We start from the raw sequence: 17,755 nt of genomic DNA on the forward strand, positions 1-17,755 counted from the left end.
AAGTAAATGGCACTATAACATTCAGGAATTCCACTCACCATAGTATTGCTGAAAAAATCTTTAAAGAAAGTGTTATAACTCCAAGTGTACAAGTTACTCTTCTTCGTGCGAATATTGGAGATTTGTTCGGAATACATTTTGTGTCAGATTTGTTTAAAAAGCTCAATAATATTTTAATATTGGACTTTTCAATGACAATTATTGCTCCACTAACAGTTTTTACAAATCCTGTATGAACGCATTTTTTGTTTAGAAAAATGCATCAGTACTTGTTTGCTTTAACAATTAGAGTATTTTGTGAAAATTCATCTTCAGACTTCAAAGATATCATCAGTCAAAGACAAGATATTAAGGTAAATGGCACTATAACATTCAGGAATTCCACTCACCATAATATTGCTGAAAAAATCTTTAAAGAAAGTGTTATAACTCAAAATGTGCTAAATACTCTTTTTTTAGCGAATATTGGAGATTTGTTTGAAATATATTTTATGTCAGATTTACTCAGGAATATTTTATTATTGGACTTTTCAATGACAACTATTGCACTAATTCCGTATGAATGCATTATTTCTCTCTCCAAAAATATTTCAATATTTCATTTTAGCAATAAAGAACAAATATGTTTTTGAGATTGCATATGGTATATATAAATAATGTTAAGTTGATTGATTAGTTTTTATTTAAAATGGCAGGTTATTATTCATAGTGACTGAATCGGCTTATGAATAGAAGGAAATGTGTGCAATTTTCTGAAATTGCATTAAGTGTACTACATATGTTTATTTGTTGAATCTAGTTCTTGCATGCGATAATTGTATTTTATGCATAATAACGAGAACTCTTTATGAATCTAATTAAATATGCAAGATTATTTTAACTTAAATGTTGGATATTGCTTAGATTGCAGTTAAGTTTATAAATCTGAATATTACATAATAACTTGGGTAACATATACTAATCTAAAGAGTTCTCTAATGAGACAAAATGCTCATAATGTTATAAAATTTCTTTCTCTAAATAAAATGTCCGGCGAATGTATTTATCCATTTCATAATTTCCCAAATGAAGTAATCTAGTCAGTTATTACAAAAAAATAATCAATTTACTGCTATGAATATTACAAATAAAGTGATTAATCAATCAATTTAATCAAGTAATTTAATTAATCAATTAAAGTTACAAATTTGATGGTTTTATCATATTAATGCGAAAAATAACCATTTGAAATTATGATGTTAATGAATTTTAATAATAATCAACCATTTTTATTGTTTTTAAAACTAGCCTGTCTGAAAGCAACGAATTTAACACAATAATTTATATTGGGTATTTATCATTTACCGATCTCAAAATGTAATTCATTTATGTGTTAAGTTTTTACTCATTTAAGAAAAAATACTTCACAGGGTACGTACACTATTGTAAACTTTAAATATATAGTTAATTGAAAATTTATAATTTAAAAATACTATTTGTGAATCTTGTATATTATGCATCTTGTATAGTATGCCTGAAATATAATATTTACGTATTTATGTGTGCATATTTCGCAAGCTAATCTTTCAGGTATTTACAAACTCAATAAATAAGTATTTAGTTTATTTAATTCCGTATTAAATTTTCTTAATTTTTTAATGCAGGAAACAGCAATAAAATATTTTTCAAAACTAAAGTAGGATTTCTATTTTGGAAATTTTCAAGTTTAAAAAAAATATTATGTAAAAAGTATTCTTTAAAATAAATATAAATATATGATGGGATATATCAGGATATATCATTATATAATAAGGATAATCATTATATAGTAATATATCATTATATAATAAGGGAGGATATATCATTATATAATAAGTGTTTTGTAAACCTTATAGTATATTTTAGGAATCTTTTTGTTAATATTACTTCTCCAAAAAACCTTTTATCAAATGAAAATTTTGATTGTTACTGTAATGAAGTGAAACCGTTAAATATGTCTAAAATGTTTATTATGCAAGAAAGAAAAGTTTTCCTTTTTATAATTTATAGAAGGCTAATTGTATTTTAAATGTATGGAGCGAAAAAGAAAACTAGAAACTAGATAAATATTTGCTTATACTTAATGAAAAAATTTAGTTTGATTGCATGAATATATGAAATGATATGATTATATGAATTGAAATGAATAGAAACAGACAATAAGAATTATACCGAGATCTTTTTTTAAAAGAATACTTTTTTTTGCAATTATTTTTAAATATATAAAGGAAACCATTCTTATTAAGATGAGATACATTAGAAACATAAGAATTTTTTGATAAAATTTTTAATTTGTGTTAATTTAATGGCTAAGTAGACAATGTCTATTTTGAAACAGCTTTCTGTTTAAAAAACGTTTATTTTTTCACATAATGATTTCACACTGTTTCTTTAACCCTGAGCAAAAGCTGAATGAAAAATGGTATATTTTAACATTTATTCATTCTTCTCACTTTTTTATATTTCCTTTTACATCCACTTCCATATTCTCTTTATAAATTAAACTAATAAACCAACCAATAAATGACAAGAACTATGTCACACAGACAGAAATCTTTATTGTACACGAAATATTTATTGCTGGAATTCATAGTTATTGCAATATTTAGTACATGTTCAAAAACTGCCCTTTCTCTGTTCAAATATAGTAAATAAATTTTTATTTACTATATTGGGCCACAAGCGAAAATACAGCAAAAATTTCTTCAAAGAGGTTCATTTATACTAATCTTTGCATTATATCGAATCAAGCTACATTAAAGTAATTGTTTTTTTATTTATAAAAACACATAAATTTGACAACCACACATAAACTAATTAAGTTACCCTTAATGGGTTAGTCATAACCTTGCAAAATAAATGGAAAAACCTGTAGCGGGTTAGTATGAACCTTAAATTCAAAACAAAGACTATTCTCATCAAAAATCATCAACTCTCTCTTGTTCCATAAATTGTCTAGTACTTTTATTTTTAATATATCTCGTCATTATAATATTTTTATTCATGCTTTTGTTGGTCGGATATTTTTAATATATATCTAGATTTTATAACGTTAATAAATGACTCACTAGGCAAAGATAAAGTGTTGGGTAAAATATGAATATTTTTACCAGATTTTATTTTCAGTGTCAAAACAAAGCAAATCACAAATTTTCATGACCATATGCTCCTTATCAATTACTGTTTTTATCTTTCTCCTTTCATCAAAGAAAAAAGTTTTTAGGAGGAAAAGTATCTAAATAGCCTCCCTCTAGACTGATATTTTTCAACAAAAGATATTGCACACCTTAGAGTAAAATGACGCAGAATATTATATATTTTTTTCTTTTTTTGTAATAAGATGTTGATTTTAAAACCACTCCTATAATTTCGAAATATTTTATCTGAATCAGAAGTTATTGGACAGTGAGCTAAAAAAATTTGATATCAAGGTGATAAAAATAAGGTGTTCTTCAAAGAAATCAAATAAAGATAAGAAAGCTCAAATAAAGTGAAAAACCCTTTAGGCATCATTAAGCATCATATTTCTCTGATGCTTAAACTTATAAAAGACGCATAAGCTTTTGAGGCAGGTAAAAAATAATTACTTAGAAAAAAAAATAATAAGGTAGATTCAATCTAGAGATGAAAAAACTACTTTTTATTTTGATTGTGTCAGAAATCGTTGCTCCGAGCATCGTCATTGGATTTAAAATGAAGTCAACTCCTGTTGAATATGAGAAGAAATTTCGATGGACCGTGGAACGTTTGAAACAGATGCCGGGAGAAGTAGAAAGCTTGCCATTTTCAGTAGTGAAGAACAATTCATGGATATGGAAAATAGTTTTAAAACCTGTTGTCGGTCAAGTGAAAATACTCTTAAAACACCTTGATACGAATCAGCATCACCAATCAGATATTTCTGTGGCAGGGAATGTAGCATTCAAGAATTCGACGCACCATTTAATTGCGAGAGAATATTTACGACCGCGACTTGTTGATTCTGAGGTTTTGTTGTTCCAAGCACCTACCTTTACGTGGATTGAATCAACTGTTGAAAATTTTAAGAGGGCAATTAATAGTACTTTAATTTTAGACTTTGCATTCAATATTACCGCTCCTTTTAGCGTGTTTGAACATCCGCAGAGACATTCCACTGTATCGGACTAATTTGCTGAATTCTTGAGAGAGATTGGATGATTGAAAAAAATTTCGTTGAACTGTAGAAAGTTCAAAACTATTGTCAGATGGAAAGAAAAGCTTGCTGTATTCATCAGTGATTAGAAAAATAGTTTTTAAATCTGTTAATGATGGAAGAAAATAATTAAATCATTTCGATATGAATTTGAACGTACAATGCGAACGTAGCCTTCGAGAATTCAACTCACCATTTATTTACCAGAGAATCTCTGCCAACAAGGCTCATGGTTCTGAAGTCCTAATGTATCAAGTGCCTGTCCTCAGATTGGTTGAGTCTACAGTTCGAAATTTCAATAGAGCAATAAATAGTACTTAATTTTAAACTTTGATTTAAATATCATTTCACCATTTACCATTTTTTAACATCCTGGATGACTTTCTACTGCATTGAATCAATATTTCAAAATTTTGAAATTAACTGCAACTAAAAATGAAACACTCTTTTTTCGCTGTTTAAAATAGAATTCGTATAATAGGATCTGTTCAAAATAAAATAAATATTTCGAGATATTTTAATACGTTTATTTCATGGAAACATGGCCTAACAGAAGGAGGCAGCGAAATGGAAGAGTTTGTAAAAGGTATGTATAGTAATGGTGTGTAAACACTCACATTAAATGGTTTAGAAATGTGTTACGGTTGTATTTAAGTATGAAACAAAAATTTCTAATATGAAATTTGAAAATGGAATTGTTTTTGATTAGAAAGGCGATTTGTAACAAATTCCTATTTTTTTAAAAAAAAAAAAATTCTTCTGATTATCTGATTTTCTGATTCCTAACTATCTTAGAGTTTCCATTTAACATGCTATATCATGAAGGTTCTTAAATATATCTTTGTTACTCTAGAAAAAAAATATAGTGATTAAGAAGTTGATTAATTTCTTATCAGTAATTTTTATTTTGAGATTAAAATACAATCTCAGAAAAATTTATCATACCATTATACCTTAAACCATAATTCAACACAATTTTTTCTCAAACTTAATGAAATATTAAATTTAACCATGTTTAAATTAACCAAGCAATACGATATTAGTGTTCAACTTTCTTATACATTTAGCTATACTATACAATATACATATTAGCTATACATTATTTTTCCCTTGAACCATGATACGGTGCAAATTAGCCCCACATCAATAATAAAATATTAAATTGAACTATGTTTTCGTTGAATTTGAACCATAGTATCTCGTAATCAAACTTAAGATAATCAAATTTAAGAAATACGGTATTACGGTTCAACTTAGCTCAACATTTCGGATCGATATTGTAGTTCAAGAATTTTTACGCCGAAATTTATTTCTGACAACGAATTTAATTGATTTCTTATTCAAAAATTACAGATTGATTTATTCGAAATAAACTTGTAAAGATCTATATATTTGAGAGCACGCAAATGTATGGGAAACATTTGGGAGCATGTATGATTTCGCTTATCTAGGTGGAATTATCTATCGCTACATATATTATCCCTGATATAAAACATAAATAGGTGTATCCCTGATGTAAAACATTTTCGATAATTTCTTGGAGTAGTGCTATAATTAACTGCTCTATATAAATTTATAATATTTTGAAGTATTATTAATTTAATAATATGATTCATTTCTGTGAGTATTGTATTTTTATTGCTAGGCTATTACTAAACATTGAAGAACGTTTAAAGAATACCAATTATTATAGAACTTTAAAAGTACATCAATTTCCTAACTTTCAAGAACGTTAATTTTTTAATTAAATGTTCCAATGTAAGAAATTAAATGTTCTATAACTAACAAGTTTATAAAAATTTATAATATTTATATGTATTATTAATTTAATTCTCTTCAGTTAGTACTGTAGTATCATTACTAGTTAATTATAAATTATTAACGAAGATATTGCAGATTACCAATTATTATCGAACTTTACCACTAAGAACAAATTCTGTTAAAATTACCGTTCTGTAATGACATTTCTGGTAAAAAAAACATAATTCAGGTAATAGAACCAGAATATATGGTCTTTAAGCCATTCATTTAGTAATTGTTCCTTTTGATTGGTAACGGTTGGTAATGGTTTACGGGAAATTTTGGTTTTCAAAACTATAGTTCCCATTACTACACCTTTAATAAAAATGCAAAATTGATAAGTAAATTTAACCGAATACGTCCTGCTCTAAGATAACATGATAAAATTACCAAACTTCATCAATATTTTAAATATATATATTGTTGTTAATTTTACCAAAATCATTACCAAAGCACTTCGGTTAAAGTTACCGAAGTTTTTGGTGTTTGCAATGAGCTAGAAACAAGATAAATTTTTCCATATTCAACTAGTTTTGACCAAATTTTTTTTGAGCGAAAAGAATGTCAGTTTCCACAGGTTTTAAAACCCTAAATGTTTTAATCAAATATTTCAATGCAAGAAATAAAAGTTTTTAGTTTCAAAAATTTTCCCAATTTAACTATTCATTTTTTGAAGTTATATATTTTATCTCACGAACAAAATACAAAATGAAAACATTAATTTAGATATAAACAGTGCAGCAAAAAAAAAAAAAAAAAAAAAAAAAAAAAANTGCAGCAAAAAAAAAAAAAAAAAAAAAACACCTGAATTGCATTTGATCTAAAGAACGGATCTTCTTACTCTAGGATTCAATGGTTCGACGGTTTTGACCTCAAATGTGCTAATTAATTAGCACAAACGATATTTTAAGTTACGAAATCAAACACAAAAGCGTAATTTCTTGAATTAACATACCCTTCTTTCGACGGATTCAGATTTCTGAACCCCGAAATATTGGGGGTAGCCGCAATCTGGGAAATATGGACCCCATAGTTTGGTTAGGAGAGTGATTCAAAGCTTGGATTCCTTAATGCCCTTATTTTTTGCATATTTCATTACATCTCGAGAGTTTCTTAAGCTAATTTAAAATTTTTTGCATACATTTATAAAATTCGTTTGACCAAATATAATTCCATGCAAAAATAATATTTTGTAAATATTTAATATTTGTTTAATAAAGATCCAAAAAAAATTTGAATTGTAAGGTATACAATTTTTACATCGTTTCAAAGTGTGTAATTTTACATGTCAAAATACAAAATTTGAGCAAAATCGGTTGAATAGATCCTGATAAATTGAATTTTAAATATGCATCTTTTTTTAAAATTCCCTTTCTCAGGAACTATTCATCCGATTTCTCTCAAGTTTTGCATTTCGTCATGTAAAATTGCAGACTTCAAAATTATGCCAAAAATATTAGACCTTACAATTCTTTTCGGCTGTTGTTAAAAGAAATATTAAAGGATAATAAATATTAACAAAAATTTATTTTTTGAAATAATTATCTTTGGATATTTTCTTTTAACCGGTATTTAATAAAAGTAAACTAGATTCTTAATACAAAATTATATATCGTTATAGTTTATCGTTTTACATAATTTGAATATGATTTAAATATGATTAAAATACAGCATTCAGCTTTTTAATACAGTGTTGGACCCGAATTAAATTTTCGGTAAATGTTTATTATAATATGAATCAACCACTATGGAAATTTTAATCACTTTCTTTCTCAATGCCCGCTTGGAGAATGATCTTTTGTCATACAGGCATCTGAAGGGCAGATTTGTTGGCAACTCTTTCAGGAGAACCATATTAGATGGGCCAACGTTGCTCTCTCAAAAAGGACAGATAGTACAGAGAATGAAAGAACATCCATGCCTTGCCCGGGATTCGAACCCAGAACCTTTCTGATTCAAGGCCAATTCCCTGACCCCAACACAAGTCGGTCGGCAAATGTAATCACTTGATGCAAATAAAACATAGAAACATATGCATAAGCTACAACATTTATTTGTGTTATTGAGTGAATTTCAAACCAGAAATCTTATTAAAATACATTTTTCGGCCTATTTTCTCAAAACGATAAAACTTAGGTACTGAAGCTACTTGCACTTTGGTGGTCCTTTTGTTCTGGGGGTGATTTGTTTTCCATCCTTATTCACGCACCAACAGTTTCCAGTTGCACCATCACACTGTGATTTGGTGTACGTGCCGTCATCATTACACACTGGTATAAAAACATTAATATCGCCTAAAAAATATATATTCATTTTAGTTAAAATAAATGTAACATATACAGTAAGCCATAGCATTGCTTTTGATCCGGAAGCGCGTCAAGAGTTCGAGCTTTGATTTTAGGTTATATATATATATATATATATATATATAACCTAAAATCAAAGCTCGAACTCTTGACGCGCTTCCGGATCAAAAGCAATGCTATGGCTTACTGTATATGTTACATTTATTTTAACTAAAATGAATATATATTTTTTAGGCGATATTAATGTTTTTATACCAGTGTGTAATGATGACGGCACGTACACCAAATCACAGTGTGATGGTGCAACTGGAAACTGTTGGTGCGTGAATAAGGATGGAAAACAAATCACCCCCAGAACAAAAGGACCACCAAAGTGCAAGTAGCTTCAGTACCTAAGTTTTATCGTTTTGAGAAAATAGGCCGAAAAATGTATTTTAATAAGATTTCTGGTTTGAAATTCACTCAATAACACAAATAAATGTTGTAGCTTATGCATATGTTTCTATGTTTTATTTGCATCAAGTGATTACATTTGCCGACCGACTTGTGTTGGGGTCAGGGAATTGGCCTTGAATCAGAAAGGTTCTGGGTTCGAATCCCGGGCAAGGCATGGATGTTCTTTCATTCTCTGTACTATCTGTCCTTTTTGAGAGAGCAACGTTGGCCCATCTAATATGGTTCTCCTGAAAGAGTTGCCAACAAATCTGCCCTTCAGATGCCTGTATGACAAAAGATCATTCTCCAAGCGGGCATTGAGAAAGAAAGTGATTAAAATTTCCATAGTGGTTGATTCATATTATAATAAACATTTACCGAAAATTTAATTCGGGTCCAACACTGTATTAAAAAGCTGAATGCTGTATTTTAATCATATTTAAATCATATTCAAATTATGTAAAACGATAAACTATAACGATATATAATTTTGTATTAAGAATCTAGTTTACTTTTATTAAATACCGGTTAAAAGAAAATATCCAAAGATAATTATTTCAAAAAATAAATTTTTGTTAATATTTATTATCCTTTAATATTTCTTTTAACAACAGCCGAAAAGAATTGTAAGGTCTAATATTTTTGGCATAATTTTGAAGTCTGCAATTTTACATGACGAAATGCAAAACTTGAGAGAAATCGGATGAATAGTTCCTGAGAAAGGGAATTTTAAAAAAAGATGCATATTTAAAATTCAATTTATCAGGATCTATTCAACCGATTTTGCTCAAATTTTGTATTTTGACATGTAAAATTACACACTTTGAAACGATGTAAAAATTGTATACCTTACAATTCAAATTTTTTTTGGATCTTTATTAAACAAATATTAAATATTTACAAAATATTATTTTTGCATGGAATTATATTTGGTCAAACGAATTTTATAAATGTATGCAAAAAATTTTAAATTAGCTTAAGAAACTCTCGAGATGTAATGAAATATGCAAAAAATAAGGGCATTAAGGAATCCAAGCTTTGAATCACTCTCCTAACCAAACTATGGGGTCCATATTTCCCAGATTGCGGCTACCCCCAATATTTCGGGGTTCAGAAATCTGAATCCGTCGAAAGAAGGGTATGTTAATTCAAGAAATTACGCTTTTGTGTTTGATTTCGTAACTTAAAATATCGTTTGTGCTAATTAATTAGCACATTTGAGGTCAAAACCGTCGAACCATTGAATCCTANCGCCCACATGTTGCGCGGACTGTTAGAGACTTCTGTTCAGCACAACGCATGCAACTTCTTCCTTGGCCTGCTTATTCGCCGGATATGTCGCCTATTGAGCACGTGTGGGATATGGTTGGTCGGCGTCTCACTCGTGATCCGCGTCCTGCAGTTTCCAAAGACGAACTTTGGTTGCGCATACAAGCGATATGGAATTCTCTTCCTCAAGCAGATATTCAACATCTGTTTGACTCCATGCCACGTCGTATAGCAGCACTTATTGCAGCGCGTGGTGGCTGCACCAAATACTGATTTCGGACGCTTAATTTGTTTCTTTTGTTTTGAAAATTTCATCATTTATTTGTATCAGTACAAGTCGTTTCTGCATTAAATTTCATTTGATTCTGATGATTCTTTCATGGTGTTGCATTTTCTACAAACAGCAGTTTATATATATATATATATCATAATCGTCGTTGCGTTGAGCAGCCGACCCAAGTTCACTACTTATGTTCAGCTACGTAACCTAGTAATTTTGAACTCAATCCGGAAGACAAAGGAGCTCCTGGATCAAGTATTGGGTGAAATTTGCCTTCTTAGATGACTTTTTGATGGAACTAACCCGCATTTGCGTTAGATGGAGAGGAAGACAACGAGAACGTTCCACTGTTAGCCTGAGGGCAAGGGGACTCTAACCCATGGATACGTCTACTACTGAGGATATTTCACGTTAGAACTGTGGTCGGTGCAAGCCGGATGAGGAATTTCATCACCGGGATTCGAACTCGGTTCACTTTATTGGAAGGTGAACGTTCTATCCCCTGAGCCATCGCGGATCTATATTATATTTTGATATTACACTAAACTTGGTCTTTTAGGATTTGACTTGGACATTAGACTTGGTCTTTTAATTTTTATTTCCTAAGCATATACGCCACGTTGTCCTATTGATTTGCTCATTGTTCCAACATTATTTATGAAATGATTTTATTACTAATACTTAGATCAATAACAATGGAGAAAACTTTTGTGTTGTATTTATACAAATATTTAATCATGCCCAATTTAGGTAAGAGAATTTTAAATCTAAAATTTGTTTTGCACGTAAAGCTACATATTTTGTAAAAGACATTTTGGTTTATTTTTAGTCGAAATGTACAAGTTTAAAAACGTTGTATGCAACAGGGGGTCGTATGAATGTTGCGATGAACTACTAAGAGAGTTACGACACATCATCAGTATTAAAATCGGATAAGAACCTATACCCGGAAATGTCATCGTACGCGGCTAGGGGGGCTTCGTTATTTTTGTAAGTGACGACATTACCGGACATGGGTTCCTATGCACTTTTAATCCTGATACTGTGTTCTAACTCCTCTAGAAGTGTGTTGCAACACTTATGCGACGCCCCATTATATATAACCATTATATATAACGCACCTATACCCGGAAATGTCGTCGTACGCTGCTAGGGGCGCTTCGTTATTTTTGTAAGTGACGACATTACCGGACATGGGTTCCTATGCACTTTTAATCCTGATAATGTGTTCTAACTCCTCTAGAAGTGTGTTGCAACACCAATGCGACGCCCCATTATATATAACGATTTTACACTTATACATTTTGAAAAAAAAAAACAGATTAAAAAATTTAGTTGAAAAAAAAACTGTAGCTTAAACTGAGAAACCGATTACAGATTTAAAATCAGCGACGTAAAAATATCCAAGATTCGTTAAAAAAAAAGTCATGCAGCAAGAATTTTAAAAAAAATTCCCCTATGTTATCATTACTTTGAATGATTCTCAATTTAACTAGTGAATAAATGAAATTTTAAAAGGCAAAGATTAGCAAAAATAAAAATCACATGTTGATACAGCAACCGTGAATAGAATGTATTTTTCGATAATGAATATAATGTGTTTTCTTTCTCAAAATAAAAATAAGTATGTTTTGTAGTCGACGACTACTTTAATCAAGTGGGATCCAATTCGAACTATAGGAGAAAAACAGTAATTACTTTGAAAGCAATTTCTACAGATAATCATTATTTGTAAAAAATATTTTCGTAAGTAAAATTTAATTTTTTTAGAAATAAAACCTATAGTCTGTGGCATGGCAGCCAAAGACAAATTGAAAAAATAAATATGTAGTCATGCAAGCTGTTTTAATAATTGTTTTTTATTATTGAAAGATGAAAACACTCCTTGCTTGCTCTTAAGAACTTTTTGATTATGTTCGTCAGATTCTTATTAAGATACAGGTTGTGTAATGAAAATAACTGAAGATGAACGTAATCCATTTAGGTTTATTTCTATATAATAATTTTTTTAGAGTATTATAGCTTAGATGTGGTTTTTGATAATAACATCTAAAAGTCTTTGGTTTCAAGAATTTAAAAAAATACTTTACAAGTCTCATATTCAACAGTTTTAAAATAAAAATTTTCTTAAAGATTCAATTTGTAATTAAAAAAAATTGCAATTTAAAAATTATTAAGAACTTTTAACTTGTTTAACCATGTTTAAAAATTAAATATTATGGTCCAAAAGAAAATGCGTGATTAGTTATGGGCAAATAGAAATTAATTTTGAAAAAAATTTAATTTTTCTTGAACGATTTTGAAAAATAGTTTCAATAGGCAGGCGGACTTACTGGAAAATAAATATTCTGTATAAAGATTCAAAATAGTAACCAGTCGCCTGTTTTTAGATTTTTAATAGGCAATTTTGTTTTTGAGCCGCGATGGCTCAGAGGATAGAGCGTTCGCCTTCCAATGAGGTGAATGGGGTTCGAATCCCAGAGATGGCTGGTCGATACGAATTCCGCATCCGGCTTGCATCAACCACAGTGCTGACGTACAATATCCTCAGTGGTAGACGGATCATGGGTTAGGGTCCCCTTGCTATTAATGCTAACCTGCGAGGGGTTCTCGTGGTCTTCCTCTTCATGTAACGCAAATGCGGGTTAGTTTCATCAAAAAGTCCTCCTCGATGGCAAATTTCTCCCAATACTTGATTCAGTAGCTCCCTTGTCTACTGGATTGTGTTTCAAATTTCAAGGCTATGGAATTGAACATTAGTTGTCAGAAGCGAAAAAATTGGATCGGCTGTTCAACGACGTTTATAAAAAAATAAGTATCTTTGTTTTTATGCAATTAACGTTAAAAGAATTTTTTTAGCGTTATCTAAATTGGTTTTATTAATTTAGATAGTTAATTAATAATTAGTCAATTAATTAATTAGATTTTAAAAAATGTAAAAATAAACGTGTAGTTTTAAATTAGTTACTCAAAACCACAAATCGCATCATTTTATTGCTTTAAAGAGTTGAGGAAAATTTCAAAGAATTTCTGAAAATTATCAAGTGCTACTTTTCCGAATCTAATAAAGCGACCCTTTTATTTTCTGCCTTTTTTGAAAAGTATTGTGCTGTCTATATCATCAAAAGTTTCTTAAATATAGAAAATATTGAGTACGTTGTATCCAAGATGGTGTGGGTACAGGCCTCTAAAAATGCGACTTTTCATCAAAGACAGTGGTTCCCAACCCCCGGGATCATGATTGATACCGGTTCCTGGATCAAGTAGCACCGGGTCGTTCAAGGAACATTAAATTATTTCCATTTTATTTTACTGTGATGTATTTCTATTAGCTTTGAATGATTTTCCGTGGACGAGAGATTAATCAGAAGTTGAGAGACGTCCTTTAAAGCCACGATATCAAGAATAGGCCTGTAATTGCATAATTTTTTGATGTCGTTGCTGCTGTTGTTGTTAATTTACGTCGCACTAGAGCTGCACAATGGGCTTTTTGGCGACGGTCTGGGAAACATCCCGGAGGATGATCCGAAGACATGCCATTACAATTTTGATCCTCTGAGGAGGGGATGGCACCCCCGCTTCTGTAGCCGGACGACCTATAGTTTCTTTTCTTCTTTTTTCTTTTTTTTTTGAAGGCGCTATATGTAATTGTATTTTAGCGCCTTAACGCATCTAACGTGCATGCAATTGCATTATATTTTGAAGACATGTTTAAATACAATTATATTAAAATCATTAAATCAAAAAAATCTGAAATGTAACAATCTAACTAATAAACAATCCAGCGATTTTGGGGGATTTTCTTTTCTGCTGTAATTGGTCCCAACTATTAACCCCTTTGAAGGCTGTGGTAAGTATACTTACCACCACGTTTTACCACTTTTGATTTAGGTTTCCACTTTTCAATAATTTCAGCTTTCTTGAAGTGAGTTTGAATAAAATTGGTAACCATTTGTCACTTTTAAAAAACGTATAAATGTTATAAAATACGTAATTCCTTTTGAAGTTTGTAGCATTTAAGGAATTTATTTTATAAATAAAGAAAAATAAAAGTCAGTAAGTTCCTAATAGGTCATGTTAAATATATTTACCACCAAAAACATGGCATTTTTATAAACTAAATGATTTTTTTTAATATCAATTACTGTTCTTAAAACAATTTCAGTTCCAAAAATATTTTAATTTACCTTTACTAGAAATAAAGGGCCCGTAAAAGGGTTAAGCAAGGTTTTATTTCCTTTAAAATTTGTCGCCTAACTAAAGTAGTCAAGAATAAAATTTTTTTTCTTCTTTTCTTTTGAGAAAATGCTCAACAAGATGGATTGTTAATGGGCCATTGAATAGGAAAATATCTTGCGGGCTGCGGCAAAATTTTCAAACGTTGACCGGTCCGGGGCCGTGAAAAGTTTGAGTGCACTGCTCTGAGGGTATCAGTTAACAAATTTCTTTGTCAAATATTATGCTTAATGCACACTTTTAAAACATATTATAAACAAAGCAACAACATTTTAAACGAAAAATTTTTTAATTGTCAGTATTTGGCTTTTTAATACTTAAATACAAGAAAAATAACTAAAAAAAAAAAAGAACTTGAACGATCAACAGTAATGCTAAGTTACTACTTCTACCAATGGTACACAACTCCAGAATAACTTACTCTATCATCAAGGGCTGCTAAAATTTTACGTAAGGAAGTTTTTATCAATTTTTGACTCCCCTTCCCCCTTGTCAGCAAAAATAAGAATATCACACACCTATTTCATACTTATGTAAAATAGTCGCAAGCTTCCTGTTTTTGCATTAACTTTGACTTTAAAAGTTATATTGTAATTCAAATAAATGAATTTTTACTTAGAACTAAATTTATGTCTCTTGACGTGCCAATTCAACGTATTCTGTATCAGTTTATATTTGAACTTTAAAAAGTGTTTTAGTTTGTGGATGCTACAAAAATACATAAAATTATGTGAAGCTCTTTCTGAAAATTAATAAGGGAATCTTTATACCTAAAATTATAATTATATATCACTCATATTTTCTTCTTAAAAATGAAATAGGTGCCATCTGCTATAGTCTTATGATGTAGTCAAGTTCAAAATACTCATTTACAAGCCTACGAGATAGTAAAAAGTTCAACATATTCATTCATAAACTTATTAAATATGAAGTTTGATAGTTACAAGACATTCGTTTATGTTTTTATGAGAAAATCAAGTATGAAAGTAAACGCTTCTGTAAATAACTGGTGTTATTCAAAAGAGAGATATTTTCGCGGCGAGATGTAAAATTAATCAATATTCCTTCAAAACTTAATGCGTCATTTTTGCAACCATTTTATAGTTAACTATTTAATAGTTCCCATTTCTTCAATAACACTTTGAAACATAAAGAAGACAGGTTAAATTATTAAATGTCATACTCACTAAAAGTTCCCGCTATATCATCCCGTTCTTTTTCACATTTAGATTTTGATTTGGATGATCCGTAAACGGTGCAAATAAAGCCAGAGTATAGTAACAGCATTATGACAGGTAGTAACTTCATGCTAAAGCATTCTGAAATATATATAAAAGTACATAATATGAAGGTATAGCATAGTAAAATATTAATAAATGATAAAAAATATAGTAATAAATCATAAATAACATAATAATAAATTCCGATAAATTATTTTACAATACTAATTCTTATTTAACGTACAAAAGGAAAAAAGATTAAGTCATATTTATATGATATTTAAACATACCCTAAGAAACAATCCAACCGAGCTGAGTACGGATAATTGTAGTTATAGCAAACAACTACTTTCGACTACTGGACAACTACAACTACTTTTATAGCAGCTACAACTTTTTAACAAGTTACTTTTCTTAAAACATAATGTACGACTAAGGTAAATTATATGAACGTATAACATAATAAAATATTAACAAATGATATATAATATAATAATAGATCATAAATAACATAATAATAAATCCAAATAAATTATTTTACTATACTAATTCTTATTTAACGTACAAAAGGAAAAAAGATTAAGTCATATTTATATGATATTTAAACATACCCTAAGAAACAATCCAACCGTGCTGAGTACGGATATTTGTACTTATAGCAAACAATTTAACTCTTTTAAGTAACTTTTCTTAAAACATAACGTACGACTAAAATACTGTAAACATATATAACATGTGTATAACGTAATAAAATATTAATAAATGATATATAATATAATAATAGATCATAAATAGCATAATAATAAATCCTAATAAGTTATTTTAGAATAATAACTCTTATTTAAAATACATAGGGAAAAAAAAGGACAAGACTATATGGTATTTAAACATACCCTAAGAAACAATCCAACAGAACTGATCAAGGCTATCTTCTTTGTATCACTTGATCACCGTACCAATTCCATCACAAAAGAAAAAAAAAGAATAAAATATTATCATTTACTATGGTAATAAAATTTTATATTATTGTAGCACATATGTGTTGTTTGTACAAAGGTTTCAAAATACAAGTGCGAACGCTTTTACAAATACTTATTTGACAAGCGCTGTTTAATTGAAATTTTATCAGTAACTATATCATACTATTTCCGTTTGCACCTGAAAAACACATTGCCTATCCGTGTCATACTAAAAACTATAAAGATAAAATGACATAATTGTTATAACGCAAAATATTTTGCTATTTAAGACACTTAAGGATATCACGTGAACAAACTAATCTTTTTATCTAATGGCAAACTCGAATTACAAAACTCAAATGGTGGTTTTATTTTTTGAGGAATTCTCGAGATTTGGCTGGTCTTTTATTGATGAAAAACAAAGTTATAATGATAAATTTAACTGACAATTGAGAGGGAATTGTCTTCATAGTTATTACATAGCTACCGTTTTTCTTGATTTCTGATTTAGATTATTTGTTGTGGTAGCAATATAACATTAAATTACAACTGTAACCTTGAGCACTTTCAAACACTTGGAATTATTAGATAACATAAAGCTTTTTTTGCTTTAAAAAAATATGAACATGGTAATAAAAGTTGACATATTTTGAGCGCTCAAAACATGTCTACACTGCAAAGAACTCCGGTTCCATAGTTTCTATGTTTTTTTAATCTTAAAATATCTTTTTTATTTTGAAATGTCTTTAAAATCTTTGAAAAACGAAACTATACTGGCAAATTCGACTCATAACTGGGCGCAACGGACTTCCTAGCTGATAAAATGAGGAGATGGGACATTTAGTTTTTTTGCTTTTATTTTTGTTTATTTTTGTAACTAATACTGAAAATCTCGTGATTTGGCTAGCATTTTCATAGTTAAAAGACGGAGTTGTGGTGATGAATTTTAGCTTTAAGAGCATGTATTGAAAAGAGGACATGGAACATCTAGTTTTTGGTTTCCTAATTTTTGCAACTTTTATTTCAATCGTTCCTTAGCTAGTCTTTTTTCAGAAGAA

The 17,755-nt window shown here is 29.4% G+C and overlaps 1 long non-coding RNA gene across 8 annotated transcripts in view; it reads right to left on the reverse strand.

Moving 5' to 3' along the window:
• Positions 1–8,025: 8,025 nt before the first annotated feature.
• Positions 8,026–17,755, reverse strand: part of LOC107443101 (uncharacterized) — a 53,430-nt gene continuing 43,700 nt past the window's right edge. For 5 of the 8 annotated variants that reach the window (XR_011638069.1, XR_011638067.1, XR_011638068.1 and 2 more), the window contains 3 exons: positions 16,632–16,680; positions 15,706–15,837; positions 8,026–8,286 (listed from right to left, as the gene is read on the reverse strand). This is a non-coding gene — a long non-coding RNA (uncharacterized lncRNA). Of the gene's footprint in view, positions 8,287–15,705; positions 15,838–16,028; positions 16,150–16,349; positions 16,375–16,631; positions 16,812–17,755 lie in introns of those variants that run through there. The other 3 variants (XR_006225623.2, XR_011638073.1, XR_011638072.1) reach the window with 3 other exon arrangements.

Source organism: Parasteatoda tepidariorum, chromosome 10 (genome assembly GCF_043381705.1).
Source record: "Parasteatoda tepidariorum isolate YZ-2023 chromosome 10, CAS_Ptep_4.0, whole genome shotgun sequence".
Classification (NCBI taxonomy): domain Eukaryota; kingdom Metazoa; phylum Arthropoda; class Arachnida; order Araneae; family Theridiidae; genus Parasteatoda; species Parasteatoda tepidariorum.